The sequence below is a fragment of the Sciurus vulgaris genome (assembly GCF_902686455.1).
Source record: "Sciurus vulgaris genome assembly, chromosome: 15".
NCBI classification, from domain to species: domain Eukaryota; kingdom Metazoa; phylum Chordata; class Mammalia; order Rodentia; family Sciuridae; genus Sciurus; species Sciurus vulgaris.
The window spans coordinates 33,378,083-33,400,898 of record NC_136476.1 but is presented as its reverse complement, the minus strand read 5'-3'; the positions used below and the strand labels follow the sequence as shown (position 1 = coordinate 33,400,898).

The window sequence follows — 22,816 nt, the reverse complement described above, 5'->3', positions numbered from 1 at the left end:
ACTGGCACTATTAGGGGCCAGGTGCCTCTTCTCTCTGCCCTTCAGGGATCTTGGATTTTAACAGGGAAGACAAGGTAATCAAAAATGAACTACAAAAGCCTATTTTAACTACCCTTTAGAAAATGAAGCAAAGCTCAGGTCTTTAACTTTTTTTCTTTTCTCCAGCTAAAGTAGGCAAGAACAGTGAGTGCTTTATGCAAAATGTCTTGGCATCATTCTTACACTGCCCTCTATATAAGTTAATTGAATTAGGAGCTCTCAGTATGTTTTCCCCTTATTCACTCATTTGACAAATATTTATTAAGTGACTGCTGTGTGCAAGGCACTGTTCTAGTCTCTCACTCTTTTGGACTTGCATTTCCACTGGGATTTCTTAGTGCCTTTTTACATACTGTCCTTGCCTGATGTTGCTGTAATTGCCCAGAATCCCAAGAATATTATTGACCTGCCCTGGAATGTAGCTTACAATTCTTCTGAACTGCATCTAGATAACACCCCATTTTTCTAGCTGGTTCTCACTTGCTATTGGTCATGAAGTCACACCAACTGCCTGGGTGTGCTCACAACATATGTATTTGTGACTTTCCAAAATCTTCTAGCCATTGGTCCAAAATAATGATAGTTATTATTAAAATATTTGTAACATTCTAGAAATAGGTTTCACATTCAAAATGGTGTACATATTCACATCAAATCTAGAAGATACATAAAAGGATGTTCTTATTACCATTATTATAGGTGAAAAATCTAAGGCTTAGAAAGTGTCAGCAACTTGCCCAAGATCACATAGTAAGTTGTAAAGTCATGGTTTTGAACTGCAAATTTTTACTGTTTCCCTAGTAGTAAAGTGTTCTGTTGGACAATTCTAGATACAGCAATATTTACACCCCTATTAGAACAGGTACAGCACTCACCTGCTTATAAATGGGTTTTAGTCATAAATACATATTGGAATTGAGGGATATGGACTGAGGTTCAAGAATGTAAAACTAAAACAACAGCAGCAGCAGAAAGAAGCAGCTCAGGTCAGGAATAAAAGGGAAGGAGAAGAGAGTTCCTGGGGTTTGCATGTCTGTGCCCCCCCCCCCCCCCCCCCGGTCATACATTGAAATCCTAACCTCCTATGTGATAGCATCAGGAGGTGGAGACTTTGGGGGGTAATTAGGTCCTGAAGGCGGACAAATCATGAATGAAACTAGTGCCCTTATAGGAGACCTGAGAGAAAAGATTTCTCCATTGTGGGAGGACACAGTGAGAAGATGGTCATCTGTGAACTAGAGAGAGGACACTCACCAAGAACATGACGATGCCAGTGGTTTGATTTTGGACTTTTCAGCCTCCAGAATTATGAGAAATAAATTGTCATTTAAATCATCCAGTCTATGGTATTCTGTTATCATAGCCCGAATAGCCTAAGATAAGAGCAAAACAGGTGGCCCTGAAAAAATAAAAATTCAAAACAAGGGAAAAGGAACATTAAATTGATATAAACTGGACTTTGTGGCTAGTTGGAGGTGGCCACAAAGGCAGTGATAGTTGCTTTTTTTCATTTTTTTAAGGAGATATTAAACCACCACTGTGGTGTGTAGCCATTGTGAAGAATTTCATTCTACAGGTGCTTTGATAACCTGGAGCAGAGGAAATCAGACAGACACAAGAGGAAATCCAGGGTTAGGGAATGTGAGTCCCCACTCTAGAGGAGATGTGGATGACAAGAACAGATGAATTGGACTAGTACCAGTTCCCAGTGTCCACCAGCTTGGAATGGAGTCCATGCTCGCCCCTTTCCTGGCTGTGTGACTTTGTGCAGTCACACATAGTAAGGCCTCCTCTGCAGATTGTGAAGGTTAGAGATAACATATGAAAACACCATGGCCACCACAGATTACAGTTGTCTCTGGGTACATGTGGAGAATTGGGTCTAGGACCCTAGCACCCATAGATACCTAAAACCACAGAGGCTCGGGGCTCTTACATAAAATGCTGGGTATTTGCATAAAACCTCACCCATCATCTCTTATACTCTAAATCATCTCTAGATTACTTGTAGTACCTAATACAATATAAATGCTATGTAAATAGTGGTTACACTGTACTGTTTAGGGGATCAGGATAACATAAAAGTCTATGTACAGATTCAAGATCCTTGAATACTTTTGATCCAAGGCTGGTTGAATTTGTGGCTACAGAACCCACCAATACAAAGGGCCAACTGTGTGTCACCAGTCATTGATTCTCTTCAAAATGACTCAATATTCTGGCACAAGGATAGAGGCAAGGATGATCCAGGCAAGATAAGAACAGTATTTTGGGGCATTTATTAGGCAGTCACTTCCTGTAATTTTTTGTCATAAATGAAGAGCTCAGACTAACCACTTCCCACTTAAGCTTCCGTGGTCTGACTGTAGGAGGATTGCTCTGCTTCCTTTTTTTCCAATAGGTAGATAAATTCGGAATCAGCTCAAGGTGAAGGAAGATGTTTTCCTTTAGTCCTAAAATACCCTGGTATATTTTCTGTTTACATCACCAGTTTATCAAAAGCAAAATGACCAAAGTGTTAGGCAAGAATCAGTCCCTGATTTGGATTTACATTCTGCCTGTAGCCCTCAGGCTCCAATTTACCTTTCGTAGCTCCTCCATTCTCTTAATTATTATGGTTGAACTGGCCTTCCCTTGCTTCCACCGTGCTTCTTAATGGTGGAAGCTCCAGAACATTGTAGACCAGTGAGAAGAGGAAACTTTTGTGGTGCTGTGTGCCTTTCAAAATTCTCCATTATGGCCTGAGGATGTAATTTAGCAGTAGAACACTTACCTAGTGTGCCCAAGAACCTGGGTTCAAACCCCAGGATTTCAAAAGAAAAAAATAATCTTTGTAAAAATTCTCCATTAACTTGTAGCAGAGATGACTCTATTTGATTGAGTTTAGTATTGTTAAAATGCTTGGAAAATTGTAGCTAGTTTGGATAAAAAATGAAGCCAGATGTATTCCTGTATCTTCCCAAAAGTTCAAATGATTCTTCTTTTCTAATTAGAAAAAAAAAAAAAAAAAAGACTAACAACATATGAAGGAAGAAAAGGAAATTTGGCACTATGAAAATAAATCAGGTGTTCCATGACCCTCCTACCCAGAGCCAAAGTGATGATGTAATAATACCAAAGTGACAAAAGAACTTTGAGATCCTTGGTTAAAAGGGTCAGGTTATTTACATAGCATTGTTCTTATTATCATTAAAAAAACCTGTAAGTAGGGAATTTTCACCAGCATTCAAAAATAACAGCACACCACAAATTGTACTTATGTTTCAGCTGGTGAAACCATAAAGAGGTTGTTCTACAAAACAGCTTTTCATAGAAGCCTAATTCAATTTTAAGAAAATGAATAGGAAGGAAAATACCTGTTCCTGCTCTTTCAGTTGCCCTGTCCTCAGCTCCCTCTCTCATTCTGAGTCAAACTTCCTTTATCCTTCCCTAAAAGCCTTTAGGAGTTTCCAGATTGGGGGTTGGGGGAAATAAGTGTACAGGAAGTTACCATGGATGGTAAGATGTACCAAGAGGGGGTTGGTGGTGAGGGCTCTGAGTTCTTGCTTTGAAGTAGTTTTATTATCAATAGGCTATGAGTACAACTTTGCTTCTTGAACACAAATGGTTACCATGACATCTTCCATCATTTTGAATGCCTCCTCCTTCTGCTGAACATGGGATATTTGATCCTCCTGTAATGTTACTGAATTTTCATAAAACCTTAACATGTAAGTCAAAATCAAATCAAATCAGAAGTACAAAGTGCTGCTTTGTTTTAAAGTTATCCTCTGATTTTCCTCTTCCACAGACCTGGGAGGTGAGCAGGGCTGATGACTTGATCCAATTAACAATCACTGCCTTGCATTTGCCTAATTTTTTCTTCTTAAATGCTATGCTATGATCCGTTTTTGGAAAATGCTATATGTTCACCTAAATGAATCTCAGTCGATGAAATTTTAGGCAGTATAACATTAAAGTAGTTGGGAGAAGAGATGTAAAAATAATAAGTAATATATATAGCTACACTTATTGAACCTTAAATATGAATCAGACATTGAAACTAGATAGGAACCAGATAAGCTCCTCATATGCATTGCTTTATTAAATATTTATAATATTTCTGTGAGGCAATTAGTGATCCTTTTAGAGGGTCAAGGAAACTGAGGCCACTGTGGTTAAATAACTTGCCCAGACTGGGCAGCTTATAAGAAGGGTGGGCCAGGTAAGCCCCCATTGTCAGGTAGTAGAGACTGTCCTTTTAATCTTTGCATCTGATCCTAGCTAGTTAATCATTCAATTAGTTATTAGTAGAGTGAGCACCAATCTGTGATCCAAACTGAGACTGGAGAATGAAGTGGAAACTATTAAAAATCATGCCGGGACAACAAGCATAAATAGAAACTGTCCTAGGGAAATTTAGATGTGGAGTCAACTTAGTTTTTAGGGGCTTGGGACATCATTTTTGACGAAAATAATGCCATGTGTGGGCATTAGAACCTTTCAAGGTTTTCCTTCATAAACCCAATGCCATATTGCCTTCACAATAGGATATTAAGTACGATGTTATCATATTCCTTTCACACCAAAAATTTCTACTTTAACAGGGAGTCTTTATTTTTTTTAATATGGTAGGTAAATATGTTGCTAAAACATACTATTTGATGATATTTAACTTTTTTATATGGCACAGAACAGTGTACACACTTTGGGTAAATAAAAGGATTTTTATGTACTCACATAGTGTATATGTATATGTTAATATGTATGTATGCTTGTACACACAATGATGTTTACTGTTTATTGCATCAAGGAAGGAAAATTTCCAGAATCATGAGTGAAAGGAGACTTACTTTGCATAATATATCTCTTTGTTCTGATTGAATTTCTTTGCCATGAGTTGGTTTTATTTCTCTAGTGAGAAGAAAAACTAGATACTTCCCATTTGGTGAAGTTGCTTCATAGTCAGGGGGAAAGCATTCTGATTACAGCAATTAGCACATATTTTTGAGTGATGAATAACTTTACCTCATAAAAAGTATTGACATTTTTAGAGGTGAATCTTTAATTGGTGGAATTCAAGTGGCATAAAAAGGAAAGTGAAGAAGTGTAAGCAGTAAAGGAATTTGAGGGCAGAGTGGTCACTTCTGGAGGAAAACAATGCCTCCTAAGTTGGAGCTACTCTTTATAATTTCTTCCTTTTCTCTGCCTATAAGCCCATAAATTTTCTAAAATATGCACTTTTAAAATGAATCTTAACATCCAACAAAATGTGGAAGATTGCATAAGATACAACCACTTCTAAATATAATTTCTAGGCAAGAAAATATATTTGCTTAATTCAGAGTCTCAAGAGCGTGTGAATTTTCTGCTCTTCAATTATGCGCACGTAAACTTCCATAGCTTAAACCACTCAAATGACAAAAGGATCAGTGATATGCGAAAGAATATTCATTTTAGACATGTGCTTTGGGATAAGACACTGCAGAACTGGGTTCTCATGCTAGTGACTTAAACATTACAAAATTCAAACATAAGCAATCAGTGAATCTTGGATGATGTATTGACATCACGAATATTATATGTGAGTACAACAGAATTCTAACTTCTCACCCAAACTTGTTCATTCTTTATTACTGTGCATAGAACCATGACTTGTTTGGTGGGTGGGGGGGGGCAATCCTTTTTCCTCTCCAAGGACTACATCTCCCAAGCTCCCTCACAGCCAGGTATAGCCATGTGATGCCCCATGAGTTGTAACTAAAAATGATCTGAAGCACGTTCAATGCTGAAACACTGAAATGGTCTGAAACAACTTAAAGGGAGCTAACCAGGTTAACAGAGGTACCCTTTTGCCTTTGGCTTTTCTCTTTCATGATTAGAGATGACATGTGATGGTTAGTTGGAATATTATGGCCTAAGGATAGAAGATCAGAGATATAGAGCCTGGATTGGGCTGGGGATATAGCTTAAAAGTAGGGCACTTGCCTAGCATGTGTGAGACCCTGGGTTCAATCCCCAGTACTTCAAAAAAAGGGGAGATGGGGGCGGGGGGAGGCTGAGTCCCTGATGACTTTGAGGAGTCACCATATAATTGTTACACAGTTAAAGGTAGGATTTCTTTTGTTATTAACCCTTGTATGTTTAAGTCATGCAAGTCAAACCTATTTGACAGCTTACTACAACTTCTAACTGGCCAAACTACTTCTTTCTTTGAGAGACAAAATATCATGGAATAAAATGAATATTACATTCACACATCATCCTCCCTAATTTGTGCCTTGCACTGTGTCTGTTTTTTTTTTATCTTGTCGTGGTTTTAATCAATTCCCTTTTTAAAAGACACTTGTCTTTTAAAACAATGCATGGGCTGAGCCTTCAGTTCCTTGCACTATAGAAAAGTTTCTACCCTTCATGAACAACCCATCTTTCAACTCACAGAAACCTCAATTAATATTCATTTTTTTCACAAGATGTCTCTAGGGGATATTTGCTCAAACACTGTGACTGTGACTGTCACCACAGTTGCTGGACTGAAGTTATAGACACAAATGAACTTTCCAACTTGTTTATTTTCCATGGGGTTGCCTCATTTAAAACAAAGCCATTGCTAAGTCTCTGACTCTAAATGTATGCTTGTGTTATAGCTATCCCTTGAAACTTCTCTCTTCTTTTCTCTGCAAAGGAGGGGAGGGAAAAGCTCAAATGAGGGGAAAAATGCAAAAGAAAGAAAGAAAGAAAAAAAAAAAGAAACAAAATAAAAACCATATTTTTAACAAAAGGATTTTTGAAAGCCTTGGAAAATGTTGTGTTCACTCACATAAGGCCCCACTGTTTTAAACATATTTTACTATAATTTTTCCTTCAAAATCCTGACATGCGAAGTTGAACAGGGCTCTTTCAGTGTACAACCCCGGGACATGGAGAAATAAAAAGAACAGTATTCCAACTAATGCATACTCAGTGGGAATCATAATATCGCATAATTGCTTGAAAATCCAGAGGCTGATCCAATGTCATCTTCAGAAATATGCAAGTTTCCCTTCGTTTTCTGACTTTGAGACATTTCCTCGCTTTAGGGCTTAACCCTTCAGTTGCTACCTCTAGTTATTGAAATCTGATTACAGATGAATGTGGAGCTGCCCTTCCTAAGCCCGTTCCAAATGTTAGTAAGATTTCCCAACTTTTGTTCTAACAGAAATGCAAAACATGAACTTCAAGAATTATTTTTACCAGTTTCTTTTCTCTACCTGTTTTTAAACAAACCACATGGGTAGTCCTTCAATTTGTTTTTGTTTTTGTTTTTCCACAAGAAAATGTTGAAAGAACAAAGAGTTGCCATTTCGGAGCATGTAATAACATGTTTAAAAGTTCATCAACTTCCTCCTTTAAAAAAACTGGCAATAACTCTAAAATAATAATTCGAGAAGATTTAGAGAAAAAAAATCCTTAAGACTTCTTCCTCTGTTATATGATGTAAATCATACATATACCACTGATCTGGAAGTGATTATAACCAGCCACGAGACTAAAGATATTCCTGAGCAGACACCACCAGCCATGGGCCCTCTTTTGCCTCTTATAGGTGGATAGGAGGATTTTGGGTAGGTAAATTCTCCTAACTGCTAGTAAGAAATTCACACCGCTATAAAGAGTTCCCATGTGCACATACTCCAAGAATAAATTCTATGGCCTGGGCTGTAACTGGGTACATGGACTCATTACAGAAATGCGTCCTCTTATTCAAGGTGAATGAGCTTTCAGTGTTCCAAGCATTCCCTCCTCCCTTCTCCAATTTTCCCTTTGCTTCTCAATTGTCATTGTCCCTGACCTTCCAAACAGGATCCCTGGAATGAAGAGGAGGAAGCACTATATAAACAGCTCATTCTAGAAGCATGAGTCATTCCTGAATCAGCTCCCCTACTCCCTATATAATGGATGCCCATTCGTATCTAAGCGTCTGAAGGGCTGTTAGAAAGCGTTTCTTTGTTTTGTCTTTCCCCATAACTTTTTCCCAAGGGTGAAGGAGTAACTTTTTCACTCTTCTCGAAGTGATTCAACACTTGGGTTGGAGATTCAGTTCACAGAACATCAAGAATTACATTTTACTTGATAATGTAGCATTAGAAACCGTGGCCTGCCAACTCAAAGGGACACTGCAATGCCATTTTATAATTAAGCAGAGCACCCGCTGGACCGCATGTTATAACAGATGTTTCCTGGCCCCAGGTACTGAGCCAGCACAGAGTAAAACTGCCCAGAGCCTCTGCCTGAGCCAAGATGGGTCAGTGTCTGGAACAACTCCTGTCTAGTGTCTCTTACTGTAATTAGAGAATGAGGCTAGCTTTTGGTCATTAATTCTATTTGAAAAATAGCCATGACTAAATTAAAAATAAAAAAAAGAAGAACATCAGAGTGCTCCTAAAATTGAAAAGCCCTGTAAGAAAACTATGATAATTTATTGGTGACTTATTATTTCCATCAGTGTTTTAGGCCTTCTATAAATTCTATATGGTGCCCTCTCTTCAATGTGATTTGCAAAATTTTCACTCCATTTAAAAAATGGCTAAAATTAGAGCCTCCTTATGCTTAGGCTGGAAAAGAGTTTATAGATTGGTTAGTACCAGGAAATCAAACTCAGATGCTTATAGAGGCCAGTTGGTAAATGAACAAAGCAACCAAGGACAAGAAAAAATTATTCTGCTGTTTCTTTCCACTTTTCTTTTATTATCTAATTTCCAAAGAAATCTGGGTATAAGAATCTTTCTCTCTACTCTGAGAAGTAGAGGATCTAGAGGAAGTGACCTTCAGATGGTGAATGTCAGTGCAGTCTGTACCATTTGGTGGAGAGACGCTGCTCTTAGCACACTGAGTGATACCTACCCCTGCTCTCCTCCGGGGGCTCATGGACCTGATAACTCCCTGGAGAAGAGCAGGGGACCTCCAGGGTATTTCTCTAACACAGATGAAAGTGTCCATGCCTTAGCAGTCAAATATTTTCAATATTGCTCTATACAAATACATTGATAAACAGCTACTGATATTTTGTCTCTGGAGAGCAGACGAAAAGGCATTAGAAATTAAGGAAGTCACAGGGACTCTGGAGAGCCCATTCCCTGTTAAAGGATGCCGCTACTACAGGCTGGGTGGGACCATAGACCTTATGTGGCTAGACTTTCTTATTTATCTAGAAAAAATAAAAACCTGGCTTCTTATGCAAAGTTAACCAGCTAAATTGTTCCTCGCCTCATTTAAATACAGCTAGGTGGGATGAATGTGGCCTAGGTTCTCCAAATTTGCCAAGTCTCCATTCCTGAGACACAGGAGAAGATTTAAATCTAAGTGACTTGCCCAAAGATCACCCAAGTGACAATGGCAGGACCACAATTAGATCCTAGTGCCCCTTAGTCCCCATCCAGGGAGATCTTTCTTCAAAACATGTCCTGTAATATTACTAAAAACCTTTCCAGAAGGATTTGTAGATAACAAACCCTAAGCAGCAGGAACTTAGATGTTTTGGAGGTTGCAGTTCTTTGTACTAATATTTTATCCCAACACAAAATAATAATAATAATAATAATAATAAATAATAAGAACTCATTTCCAAAGTTGACATATAAAGACAAAAGAGGCAAGAAGGGTTCCAGAGATAACTGAGGCACTGCACAACTGTAAGAAAAGGGAGGTCCTATGGCTAGATGAAAATTACTTCTTAAACAAAGGAACTGATAGAACTCCAAGAGGTGATGGGGTTTAAAATGCCATAGGTGAAGGTGATCCCCTAGCAGGGCAAGAAAATTTCCAAGTCTAAAGAAAGTTCACTATTAGGAGTGATTGATTTCCATGGATCATTTGTTTCATGTGATCCTGAGGCTGATCTGTCCTTTTCATAGTTATTCCATAACTTTGTTATTAAGCAAGATTGTACCTAATGTGCAGTCAAATATACTTGTTTGCAGATTTAGCAGCTTTTCTACTACTAAGCCAGCATTCCTAGACATCTATTACATCCCATCTTTTAAGCAATTTGACTTCATTTGACCACGTACATTGTTATTCACTTTTTTTTAACCAACATACTCTTTTTTCCTTAAACAGAGAAAAGTTAACTCTCTTTGGGTTGGGATCGGGGGCATATCAAAGAATAAAGTAGTCCTCGACCTTAAGAGTTCGTAGACTGAGGCTGGGGTTGTGGCTCAGTGGTGGAGTACTTGCTTAGCACATGTGAGGCACTGGGTTCAATCCTCAGCACTACATTAAAAAAAATATATAAATATAATAAGGGTATTGTGTCCATCTACAACTAAATATCTATACATTATAATATATATTATACATATAAAGAATTCATAGACCACTAGTATACATATAACCTTAATAAAAGTATTGAAAGTGCTACGATAAAGGCAATGAGGAAGCTAATAATTGTCCTTGAGTCAAAAGGGAGCAAAGGAGTAAGGTGGAAAGGGCTTAATCCAGGAAGTGGGTATGGCAGTGACTGTGGTTGAAGAGTGAGCAGGAGTCCCAAGTTTCCTAAGAAGGTGAGGACTATTCTAGGCAGAGGAAGCACCTCACAGAAAGGCACACAGCTTAAGGTGTGTTGAGTGGGGAAAGGTAAGGGTTTAGCACAGCTGAAGCCAAGGACACACAAGGAGAGTGGCAGGGAATTTTTTTTTTTATTGTAAACAAATGGGATATATGTCGTTTCTCTGTTTGTACATGGAGTAAAGGCATACCATTACATTTTTGTGTAATCATAAATTTACATAGGGTAATGTTGTTTGATTCATTCTGTTATTTTTTCCCTTCCCCTCCACCCCTCCCACCACTATTTTCCCTCTATACAGTCCTTCCTTCCTCCATTCTTGCCCCCATCCCTAACCCTAACCCTAAACCTAACACTAACCTCTCCCACCCCCCATTATGTGTCATCATCCGCTTATCAGCAAGATCATTTGTCCTTTGGTTTTTTGAGATTGGCTTATCTCACTTAGTATGGTGGCAGGGAAATTTGATGGGGATCTTTGAAGTACAGTACTACATAGCAGGGAGCATAGCCTCTTACTTTGATGGCAAAGGGGACTTTGGATACGTTACTATGAAACCCTAATTAGCCACTTGCAGGCAGACACTATTCTGGGTGCTGGAAATAAAATGATAAATAAGCCTTACCCTCAAAGAGCTTAGTTTCCCTTTTCTGTAAAACTGAAAGATTGCAATAAGATACTACATATCAGGCACCCAGCACAGTGCATGATACAGGAGGGTACCAAAACCCTATGTCTTCTATGGGTCAAGTATTCTATAATTTTGGTTCATTTAAGTTTTATACCAAACCTATGGGGTAAGTATTAATATTGTCCCATTGTGCAACTGAAGACACTGAGTTTAGGTGCCTTGCCCAAATTCATAGGGAACAAAGATCATCTGACACTTAACATGAAGGGCACCTTCTCTCTCAACACCTGAACATAAGTGAACAGAGTAGAAGCCATCACTCAAGAAACAAGCCAGTTAAATTGAGATAATATAGTATATTGGCATGAGGATAATCAAAGCTCAAGTTGGTCAAGAAGGCCCTGGATGAGCCTCTCTGAATGATATTCAGGTTGGCTGAACCAGGGAAATAGCGATGCTTTTCTTCTGTTCATCGATGGCTACAGCTGCCATACTGCACGACTCCAGAGAGTTGTGACCCTGGAGTTATACTGCGGCAGTGCCCAGTCAGCACAGCCGTTGGTGTTGGCCCTGGATTTGGTAAGGAAATTCTTTCCCACCTCAAATCATTTTTTGGAAACATTTGGAGAAAATGCTTTAGTGAGTCAACAATTTAGAATTAAAAGGATTTTGGAGGTAATTTCTGTCAGTGAAATGCAACAACTTTTTTGTTGTTATTATTCTTTTCAAAATGCAACTCTTAGAAGCCATTCTGGAGTGAGAATCTTCAACACTCTGCTACCTTTTCATGTCTGCTTCTTGGCTACCCTTCAGTCTTCCTCTCCATTCCTTCCACACTGGCCTAGTCCCAGCTCTTTTCATTTTTTTCCCCTAAATACTATTCAGTCACTTGTCCTCTCTTTGATTATGACACCACAGTTGCTCCAAGGCTCAAGCCCCTGCTGAAGTTTCCCATCATCTAAAAAATATACACCCACATCATTTATGAACCTAAACAGGTTGCTTACAACATCATGGCCTTCATTCCTAACTCAGAACTTCTTAGGTCCCCAAAGCATCATGCAGTTTCAAACGTTTGATCTTTTGTGATTGCTAGTTCCTCTGCTTGGTCTTCCCAAGTACACCCAGTGAACTCCTATTCATCTTTAAACACATGGCTCAAGAGTCAACTGCTCTGAGAAAACTCACGTGGCCTTTCCATGTTCTAGTCTCTGTCCCCCACAGGACTCTTTTTGACTGAGGGAAACTGTGACACTAAATGAGTTTTATTTATTGACCTGTTTCTTTCTCCTGTGAGCTCCTTGAAAGTACAATCATTATTCTCTTCAGCTTTGCATTTCTACACCAATAGAGCACTGGCTTGGAATCCCTATTCCTTAAGAAAAACTATAGAATGGAATAAAAATCAAAGCAAATTGTCATCATCGTGGTCATTAACCGATGGTTTAGTGGGCTGTCTCAGGAGCACACATTTGTTGGTAGGTGTTGCTTTGAGTGTTTAGATCGAAGAAAGAGAGATAGCCAAACCTCTCTGCTGATGCTGTGTAAAGGAAATAGGAGGTGAAGAAGAAAAGCACTAGGAGCATGAGACAAGTCTGCTTTATCACTCTTGGATGCAAAAGACTGGAATTGTAGTAGAGGCCAAGCCACTTATCTTTGAGAGTTCTGACAAATTTTCTGGGAAAAATCAAAGAAATGAGTAAAATTAAGATCTGTGGTCAGAAGGTTACAGAAAGGAAAGGCACACATTTCCGCTAGGGAATAGGAAGTGGTCTTGTCTTCCGCAGCAGGGCTGTCTAATAAATCTGGAGAGTTTTATTGACTTCATAGGCGCAAAAATAACCACCCGGAGAAGACATCGGGTTTCACTTATTTTGTTGGAAAGTAATTTCTCACAGACGCGAGGTTAAAAGAAAGTGGTTGCGGGGCCTGTGCTGTGGTGGTGTGTCTCCTGGTATGCGTAATGCAACTGGATCTCAGTTCTGGGACGATGCCCAGATTCAGGGGTCCAAAGCCTCTGTTGAAAGCAATGAGGACAGAGTGTTGCCAAAATTTTATGTGTGCAACTGTAGATCGATTGTCTTAGTGCAAGGGTAAACTTTGATCAAGAGCGTCTGGAGGGAGGGGTTTTGTTAAATGCTGTTTTCAGCCTTTAATTCTACAGTTTTTATGTCTACTTGTCCCTAAGTCTCCCACAGACCCTGAATGGCCCTGACATAGAGGAGCCCCTCCCTAAACCCATGTCTGGCTCTCAGACATCAGCAGTAACTGGCATGGAAGGAGTTCCTGGGTAGAAAAGATATACAGTTTGGGAGGTTTTGCTCCTACCCCATGGTTTGGGTCTCACGTTGGAGCAATAAGAAGGAAAATGCTTGGTGCTCCCTGCCTCCTGCCTCATGTCTGTGATTCATTAGTAAAACTTGAAAACTTCCCCTGCACAAAGACAAGCTTTCCTAAGAAAAAGACTGATAAGAGAATATGTTTGTTGGATGAATTCTTCCTATAAAAAATGTCTGGCCAAGAAAATTCAGCCAGTCTTAGGATATTCCAAATATCCTTGTAATTTTGGAAAAGGTGACAACTAAGTAATATTTCTAAGATTCTGCAACTTTCATGTTCAAGTCTCATGGTCGGGGACCTTTTCACAAAGGGAATGGAAACTTTTGTACAATCATGTGTCTTTTGCAAATCAAGGGGAATGCAGATAGAGCAGGCATGGCATAGTCACCCTTGATGGCACAGTGGAACCTCTTAGAGTGTGGCAGGACACTCTGTCTTCAGAGCTTCCAGCCATATCCACAAAATTGGGGTCTGAGAATGAGAGAAAAAAACGGTCAGACTGAGAAACAGGGTAAATAAAATTTAACTCTGAATTAATTGTCTTTATTTTAGAGATGACAAAAAGTAAATTGGTGTTTTTTAGGCTTAGTTTTTATCAGCAGAATCCTTTTTCAAAGCAAAATCTTACATGGTAAAATAGCAATTATTTACTGAGTTGTTGGCATGTGCAAGGCACAGGGCTAAGCACTTCACATTGTATGGTATTATTTAATTTAGTTTTCACTACTCTAAAATAGGCACTGTTATTATCCTAGAAATGAAAAAAAAAATAAGAAATCAACTTGCTCTAGATAACACAATACATAACCCACCATACGAAACAGGTCAAAGTGGAACTGTTAGAGTGAAATTGGGGTTTGAAGAGCACCAGTCCTCAACCCCTTTTCCCTGAAAGCAGCCCAAAGTTTTGTAGAGCAGAGTTTGATAATCTTTTGACTAGATAATCCCTAAAACGTCTTTTGAGTCTGTGGCCAATGGCCTTAATTCTAGAGATGTAAACCATAGCAACTGTCAAAAAGGCCCCCATCAGTCTGGATGCTGACAAACCTTGCTCTGCTTTAAATGATGGACTAGGGGTCACTTTTCATGAACTTTTAAAGAACACTTTTTTCAAACTACTTTGAATGAATAAATGTAGATATGAAATTGAAGAATTGTGCAAATGTAAACATTCTGATGCTTTAGATTAAATATGTTTATATGAAGACCACAGTGCTAAAAATTCTGAACCAATTTATATTTTGCAGTAATGAATTTATAAGCATTCTATCACTAACATGATTTCTTATCCACTCACTGACAAATTGTCTTTAATGACGTCATCTATTTGAAAGCATTCAGTGGTAGAATTTTCACCTCTCAGATTAACTAGATGTCTCTCTAGGTAGTTAACTTACCCAGAGCAGATAATTCATCAAGGAAAGGGGAGACTTGAGAGCTCTTTGTTAGCTGTTCACAAAGGGAAAAATACCCCACAGGCTGAACCTCTTAACTCCTAACTCACATCAGACATCCCCAAATTGTAAGATATCAGGAAGTGGGGAAACAACCCCCTTCTTAGAGTGTAGCTGGGGGCGTGAATGGGCATAAAATTAATGGAGGGCAATTTGACAATAGTTATTAAAAATGAAATCCTCAAACTCTGGATAATAATAATAATTTATCTTCTGGGATTTCATCATAGAGAAATACTCCTATGACTGGCAGAGATGCACAAGTACAAAATGATACTTGCAAGAATATTTGTTACTAACTGGAAGAATCCAAATGTTCATAAGAAGGCAGTTGGTTAAGGAAAGTATGGTTCAGTCATACAGTGCAGTCCCATGGAGCCATTAAAAAGATGAAAAAAGATCACTTTCTACAGAGTGATATGGAAGATGACAAAGGCATATTGCCAGGTAGAAAATATGCTCCTGAGTTGAAAGCATAATATCATTTTTTTGAAAAATAATAAATGAAATGTTACTATATGCCTTGAAAAAAATTACTTTCCTCAGTTGTGTGGGATTATGGAAGATGTTTTGTGTTATAATGTCTCAAGTTATTTATGTTTACATATGCATACTTCCATGTGTATGTATGTACCATTACTGTTGTAATCAGAAAAAAAAAAATGTTTCTATGGCTTGGTCCTTCGAGAACCATCATAAAAAATTGTGGAAGCCTAGTCCAAATCCAAGGACTTTAATATAAAACAAAACTTAGCTGGCATTGCCATGGTGATACCACATAACCAAAAGGAGGGTCATGCTTAGAAATTCTTTGGATCTTCAGAGTCTGTGAGCTTTTGTAATAATTAGCTCACACTGAAGTCTTCTTTCAAGGAAGAGCTAAGGTGAAGAAACTGAAAGTGCAGTCAGTTTTCAAACCACTGTGGTAGTTTTGAAAGGACAGCAGGTGACAAGAGAGTCAAACTGAGTGGTCTCAGACCTCTGGTAACTTGCCAGATGGGGGTGTTGTATACAGGCAAAGAAAAGTTTGTGTTTAATTTTTACGATTTTATCAAGTTAAAATTTGTTGCAATTCCTTTAGCATGTCCCCATTTTGGGAAACAAATAGTTTGTACAATTAAGAGGACTCATAAGAACAAGAATACAAAAACTACAAATACAAAATGAGGTATCAGGCTTTGGACAGGGACTCTGAGAAGGAGGAACCCTTCATCTAAGCTCATTAACTTCATTCTAGGCTTCTCTGGGAAACCTCACTGCCCTGGCTCAGAGTTCTTAAACCAAGATAACATAGCACAGTAATGGGTACACTTCCTTTTCTTTAAGAATTATCCTGCCAAAGCAGTTTCCATCCCACATGTGGTGGAAGCTGGAGGCCGCATCCTGAGCCTGCACTTGGTGCTCTTGGGGGATACTTGAGTTTCTGTGGATGGAAATGCTCTGGAGAAGCTCTATTTGTTGACAATGGCAGACTCCCAGTTCTTGATGCTCATAAAACTATGGCAGTCAGTGTTGGGAAAGATATATTAGGTCATCAATCTCGATTCTGGTCCAAGGCAGGATGGTTCACTATTGTAGTCATTCCAAAGCTTTGTCCAGGCAGTTTTGAAATGTCTCTAGGGCCTAACTCTTAAGTTATTCCCCTCCTCTGGTCCCTGGGCAAATGTTGAGGTACTTCACTTAAAACAAGAAGAAAGGTATTTTAGAGTTGGAGTCACACAAATACTTAATCATATCCGTTCACCTAGATTTCTATCAGTGGGTTTCCACATGAAGAAAACAATTTAGTGTAAAGAAACCCTTGTATCTGTGGCATAAAGTTACCATCAAGGAACAAATCACTGATTTTTTTTCCAGTTTCTTATATTTCAACTTTGGTGGTGAGTCTCTTTTAAGCTTTAGGGAAAAAAGCAAACTTATTGGGACTCTCCTTAGCCAGCATTATAAAGAATGCGTACTATTTAAAAACTATTCTTGTTAAGGGAAAGTAGCATCCTTGTGTTTTGTGCAGACACTTATTTTGAGTCTGTTTACTTTTGCCTTGATAAACTTAAATGTTCACAATTTTTTATTTTAGACATAAAAATGGGGAATTTTTTTTTTTTTTTTTTTTTTTTTTCAGTATTTAACCCAGGGGCACTCTGCCACTCAGTTACATCTCCAGTCCTTTTATTATTTTTATTTCGAGACGGGGTCTCACTAAACTGCTGAGGCTGGACTTGAACTTGCAATTTTCCTCAGTAGCTGGGATTATAGGTGTGTTCCACAGTATCTGGATTAAAAATGGGGACTCTTAAAACTAAGTTTTTGTTTTTTCATGTTTCCCTTTAACTTCTTATTGAATGATCCCAATCTCCAAAAAGATTTTGGTGGCTCTTGTTGTATAGCAGAGAGGAGGATTATTGTAGGTTACCCAGACAGTAGACTTGAATTAATGAAATCATTTATGTGCCTAATGTGTGTGTGTGGTTTGCTTGCTTGTTCTGGAGAATATTCAAAACGATTCTCTTTTTTGTTAAGTAATGATATTTGAAATACAAACATGCTAAAGAATAATATAATATTAGAATATTTGCATTTGAAAGTTCATTTCCATTTTAAATTGAGATAAATGGGGGGTAGTTTATAAATGCAAGTGGCATCAGTATTCCTAAGTGGAACAAGCTGTTCCTTTTAGCAATAAGTAATCCTCACCTCTAGAGCCTTTTTGTACTTTTGTTTTTCCTTCTTTTTTTAAAATTTTGATTCATTGTACACAAATGGGGTACAACTTCCGTTTCTCTAGTTGTACCCAAAGTAGAGTCACACCATTTGCATAATCATACATGTACATAGGGTAATGATGTTTGTCTCATTCTATTATTTTTCCTTCTCCTTCCCCTGCTCCCCATCCCTCATTTTCCTCTATACAACCCATCCTTCCTCCATTCTTACAGCCCCCCCACTTCTTCTTTTTTTATTCTGAAAGATGGGCTCCCAGTTAATCAACTATCAAGAAACTGAGGGTAAATGTTATCTGAGTTGAACTTATCTGAGTTTAATTAGATTAGAGAGTTGACTGGGAATTCATCCAAAATGTGTTCATCAAAAAAACAAAGGTATTTGAATGTTGAGGAAAGAAATAGAATTATGGAGGACAAAATTAATTCAAAACCTCTTGAACCTGGACAAATGGTTAAAGATATAAATACTGAAGGTAAAAGGTTTTGTTTTTATTTTTAAAATACTTCAATACATTATGTCTATTCCTGGGAATTTCTGTGACATGCTTTTTTCAGAAATATGATTGTCCACACTAACAAATAAAAATTTCTTTAGAAGTACAGAACCGGGCAGGGGATGCACCTCAGTGGTAGACCATTTGCCTAGCATTCGAGAGGCCTTGGGTTCTATCTCCAACATCGCCACACACACACACACACACACACACACACACACACACACAAACACACACAAATTGAAACATTTAATTTGCCAAAAGATTATTTGTATGATTTATGAATTTTAATGATTTATGAATTAAAATTTAATTTTAATTAAATTTTATGATTTATGAATTAAAATTTAATTTTTAAATTCTTTAATTTTAAGCATTTAAATAATGCATTAAACAAATTCTCTTTATGAAAAATAATTAAATTACTTGAATTTAAAACTGTCCAAAAAATTATTGACTATATAATGAAAAGTTAATACTATTAGTGACCTCAGCAAAGTAGGCTATATTCAACTCCTTACTTGAAAATAAATTGTAAGCTCTTAAATGGATGAATTTCTGGTCTGAATAGAATTCTTGAAGTAGAGTTGGGCTCAATAAGTATGCAACAAATAAACATGATTGAATTCAGGTAGCAGATTGTTCACTGCCTGGTATATATTTTCCTGATCATCTTTATTAGTAGTGCTAATTTAAATAGTTACTGAATAAGTGATAGCAATTGTATGTATTTACAAAGTTCTCTGAAAATTAACATGTCTATATTTGTTGGTTAAGAGCTTGGTTTAAAAAGAAATTACTGTAATAAAATCAAAAAGTTCAGTGGTAGATAAATCCAGTGTCTCAACTAACATTGGCAAGAGTGTCCCACGAGACCCCAGCTCTTCCACTTTCTGTGCTGTTTTCATTCTTAAGCAAATACCGTGGCAAAGGTGGAACTGCTCAGCAATGCCTGGGAGAAGGATAGCTTCTTTTACAGTGGAAACATTTCCCATGGTGCTGGCTTGGGTCACATGCCCCTCCCTGAGCTGCACAATAGTGCTGCAGTGATGTGCTACTACATTCCTTTTCTGTGGTTGCCATAACAAATGACCAAAAACTGGATGGCTGAAAACAACAGAAACTTCTTTTACAAAATCAAGGTGTCAGCAGGGCCATGCCACTTCCAGAGGCCATAGGGGAGATTCTGTTTCTTGTCTTTTCCAGCTTCTTGGAATTCCTTGGTTTGTGCCCACATCACTCTGATCTCTGCCTCTGTGGTCCCATCGCTTCCCCGTCTTCTCTGTGTGTGTCTGTCAAATCACCCTCTGCTTCTGTCCTGTAAGGGCACACATGATTGTGTTTAGGGACCCTGGAATCTTCCAGGATGACCTCATCTCAGGATCCTTAGCTTAATGACAGCAGCAAAGACCTTTTTCCAAAGAAGTTTACATTCACAAGGTCCAGGGATTAGGATGTGGACATATCTTTTAGAGACCACTATTGAACCCACTACAGCTGGTAAATATTCAACAATCTCCTTTTCAGGAAATGGGAGGCCCTGAAAAATAGCATGGACCTAGTTCTACAGTATAAGCAGAGCCACCAAGGCCAATTTCAAACTATCAAGGGAAAGTCACTGAACATAGAAACGGGAAGAAAAACATAGTAGCTCATGGCTATTCAGTATTTCCACTGCACAGATTCAATGGATATAAGTAATCTCAAGAGCATAGATAGCAAAATGTAGTCAAATGAGTAGAAAGTGCTAAGGTTTGATACTTATTTCCTTTTTTTAATATAATTTATTTAATTATAAGTTTATATGATTTAAATTATAATAGTGATTGTGTTTAACAACTGGCTCACAAACTTTCTGACCATTAATCAATTGGTTTGTATGCACAAGTGTGAGCTACCGCCAACACACCATTGAATAGCATGTACTGACTGATGAGGCCTTAAGTGAGTGGTAGTGCCTAAGGCTTAATGCAGGCACATTCAAGCCACATGAACTGAAATGGAGCTGGGGTTTCCTTAAGAGAAAATTGGTGTGCTATTACCTAAAGAAGGGGAAAAATATTGGGGGGAGGGGCAGAAACAACAAATTCACCTCAGTATCATTGTTTAAACATATTTTAATGATTTCAGGCTAAGACAAAGATTTTCAGCAAGGTTAAAAAGAGTTACAGGTCCAGGTATTGTAAGTACACATGGATGTGCAAATTAGAATCTCCCCACCTAAGAAAAAAATCACTTTTGCACATTCTGATTTCAGTTATCCCATAAAACTCTGTTTTATTTTGGAGACATTTTCTAAAATGATCAGCTTCAGAAAGAGAGATAAACCAGTGGGTATTTTTTGAGGTAGCATTCTGAAAATCTTTTAGCATCTTTATTGAGATAAAATTCACACATCATGCAACTCACTTTTACAGCAAGAGTGGTTTTCAATGCATTCACCAAGTGGTACAACTGCCACCTCAATTTTAGAACATTTCTATCATCCCACAAAGAAACTCTGTACCACTTTGCTATCACTTTCCAATATCCCCCATCTCTTCCCAAGACCTAGCCAACCACTAGTCTGCTTTCTGTTTCTATAAATATGTGTACTGTAGGAATTAATCATAAAAAAATACATGTTGTATGGTTCCATAATTCCACAATGGAATCATAAAATGTGTTCATTTGTGATTGACTTTTTTTACTTAGCATGATGTTTTAAGGTTCATCCATGTTGTTGTATTTATCAATATTTCTTTTTATTGCTGAATAGTATTCTATTACATGGATATACCACATTTTGTTTATCTATTCATTAGTTAACAGATATTTGAACTTTTTTCCTTTCCTGGCTATTATGAAAATTCTGCTGTGAACATTCACATACAAGTTTCTATATGAACCTATGTTTCCATTTCTTTTAAATCAATGACTTTAAGCTAAAACCTTTAGCCAAATTTCTTATTTTCCACATGATTAAGGGAATTGTCATTTAGGACTTAACTCAGAAAGACTACATATAGAATTTCAAACCTCTTAACTTTTGAATTGCCACCCCCAAGCTTGCTCTTTCATGGTGGAGAGGAAGGAAGTAGGAGCTGATCTGACCTGGGGTCTCTAGATCACCGAGCAGGTGTAAGTGAACTTCCTCTTGCAGCAACTAAGTCTGGGCCTTACCCACAATAGGCTCACAACTCAGCACAACACATTGTTCCTTTGGGGGTGCTCTATATCCAAAGTATAAAGAAAAAGAAAAAGAAAAACCTTATTTTCTGAACTGCAAATTAGAGTTATAGAGTTTGGAATATGTGCAGAAAAGGGGGAAAATTAGCTTCCCTGATAGAGGCCAGTGGAGGGTTTCATTTTCTCCCTTGCGTGACTTGGGGGAGTCTTTTGGTGTGTCTTCCAGGCCTGCAATGAAAAAGAGGGCTCTATATTAATTTATATAGCGACTTTCTTCCAAGAAATGCACAGTGTCTCAAACAGTCTTTCACTCATTCCCCTAAGGGAGTTTGCATAACGTGCATAAGAAATTACTTCTTTTAAAATTTACACTCTCCAGTTAGTCAGTGCTGGGCAGAAATAGAACTCGAAAAGCAGACCTCCTGACCAAACATTCCGCTATAATATTTTCAGGGAGCTTCTATAAATCAATGGATATCCTTAAAAATAGGACTTCCCCATCACATCCCCTTGACTATTTACTGATGACTGACATTCCTTTCACCAGGGAAAAACTTTCTTTTCCAAACTGGAATTGACTGGGATGATGTGCACCATGAAATGGAAAGGTATCATTTATTCATAATTAAGTCCTTAGGATGGCCCAGACCCTTGAACCGAAATTATAGTTTGTACTCTGCAGCTTAGCTCTGCTAACTCACCCCAACTGAGAATGCTTTAAGAATCCTAGGACTGGTTCAGCACAAGGGAGAAAAGTCTTGTTTATAACTCCAGGCAGGAACCTGGAGGCAAATCTGTCCACTCTCGCTGTTGTTCCTTGCCATTCTGTTCTGTCTTGTTATAGAAGTCTGCACTGCCCCTCGGGGTCTTGCAGGTCATACTGGATGGCATTCTCAGCTCTGGTTTTCCAAAACCCAACTCAGAAAGGGAGAATGAACTTGGGGGAGCTTCCAGCAGCAGTCATGCAGGCAGGACATAGTTCTCGACCCCAAATACTTTGTTCCTTATGTTGGGCCTTTCCTCAAGATCTTCATATTGCGAAGTTCTCAGTGCTCAACCCTGAGAAAAAAATCTTGGCCAGCGCCACATTAGCTTATATGGAATCTCAGGAAATCACATCTGGGGAATATCCGTGACTTTCCTTCCACTCTCAGAAAACCTCTGGGCTTCATAAATTCCCTCCTTGTGATTATCATGGGATGGGAGATCTTATTCCAGTTAGAAACAGAAAGTTCGGTGCAGAGTCCCATGCTGCCTCCAGCCCGTCATGTTTTGTTTGGGCCCACATAATCATTGGTTAACATCTTTATGTTTTCTGCAGTCACGGTCCTTTTTTTCCCTAGTACTGTAGATTGAACTTTATATATGCTAAGCAAACACTCTACCACTGAACTACATCCCCAGCAATTTTAAAATTTTATTTTGAGATAGGGTCTCACCA

General features: G+C 38.2%; 1 long non-coding RNA gene across 1 annotated transcript in view; it reads right to left on the bottom strand.

The window, feature by feature from the left end:
* Nucleotides 1–22,816, bottom strand: part of LOC306645395 — a 65,415-nt gene that overhangs the window by 5,887 nt on the left and 36,712 nt on the right. The window contains exon 2 of the long non-coding RNA XR_013759636.1: nucleotides 1,294–1,438. This is a non-coding gene — a long non-coding RNA (uncharacterized lncRNA). The remainder of the gene's footprint in view (nucleotides 1–1,293; nucleotides 1,439–22,816) is intronic.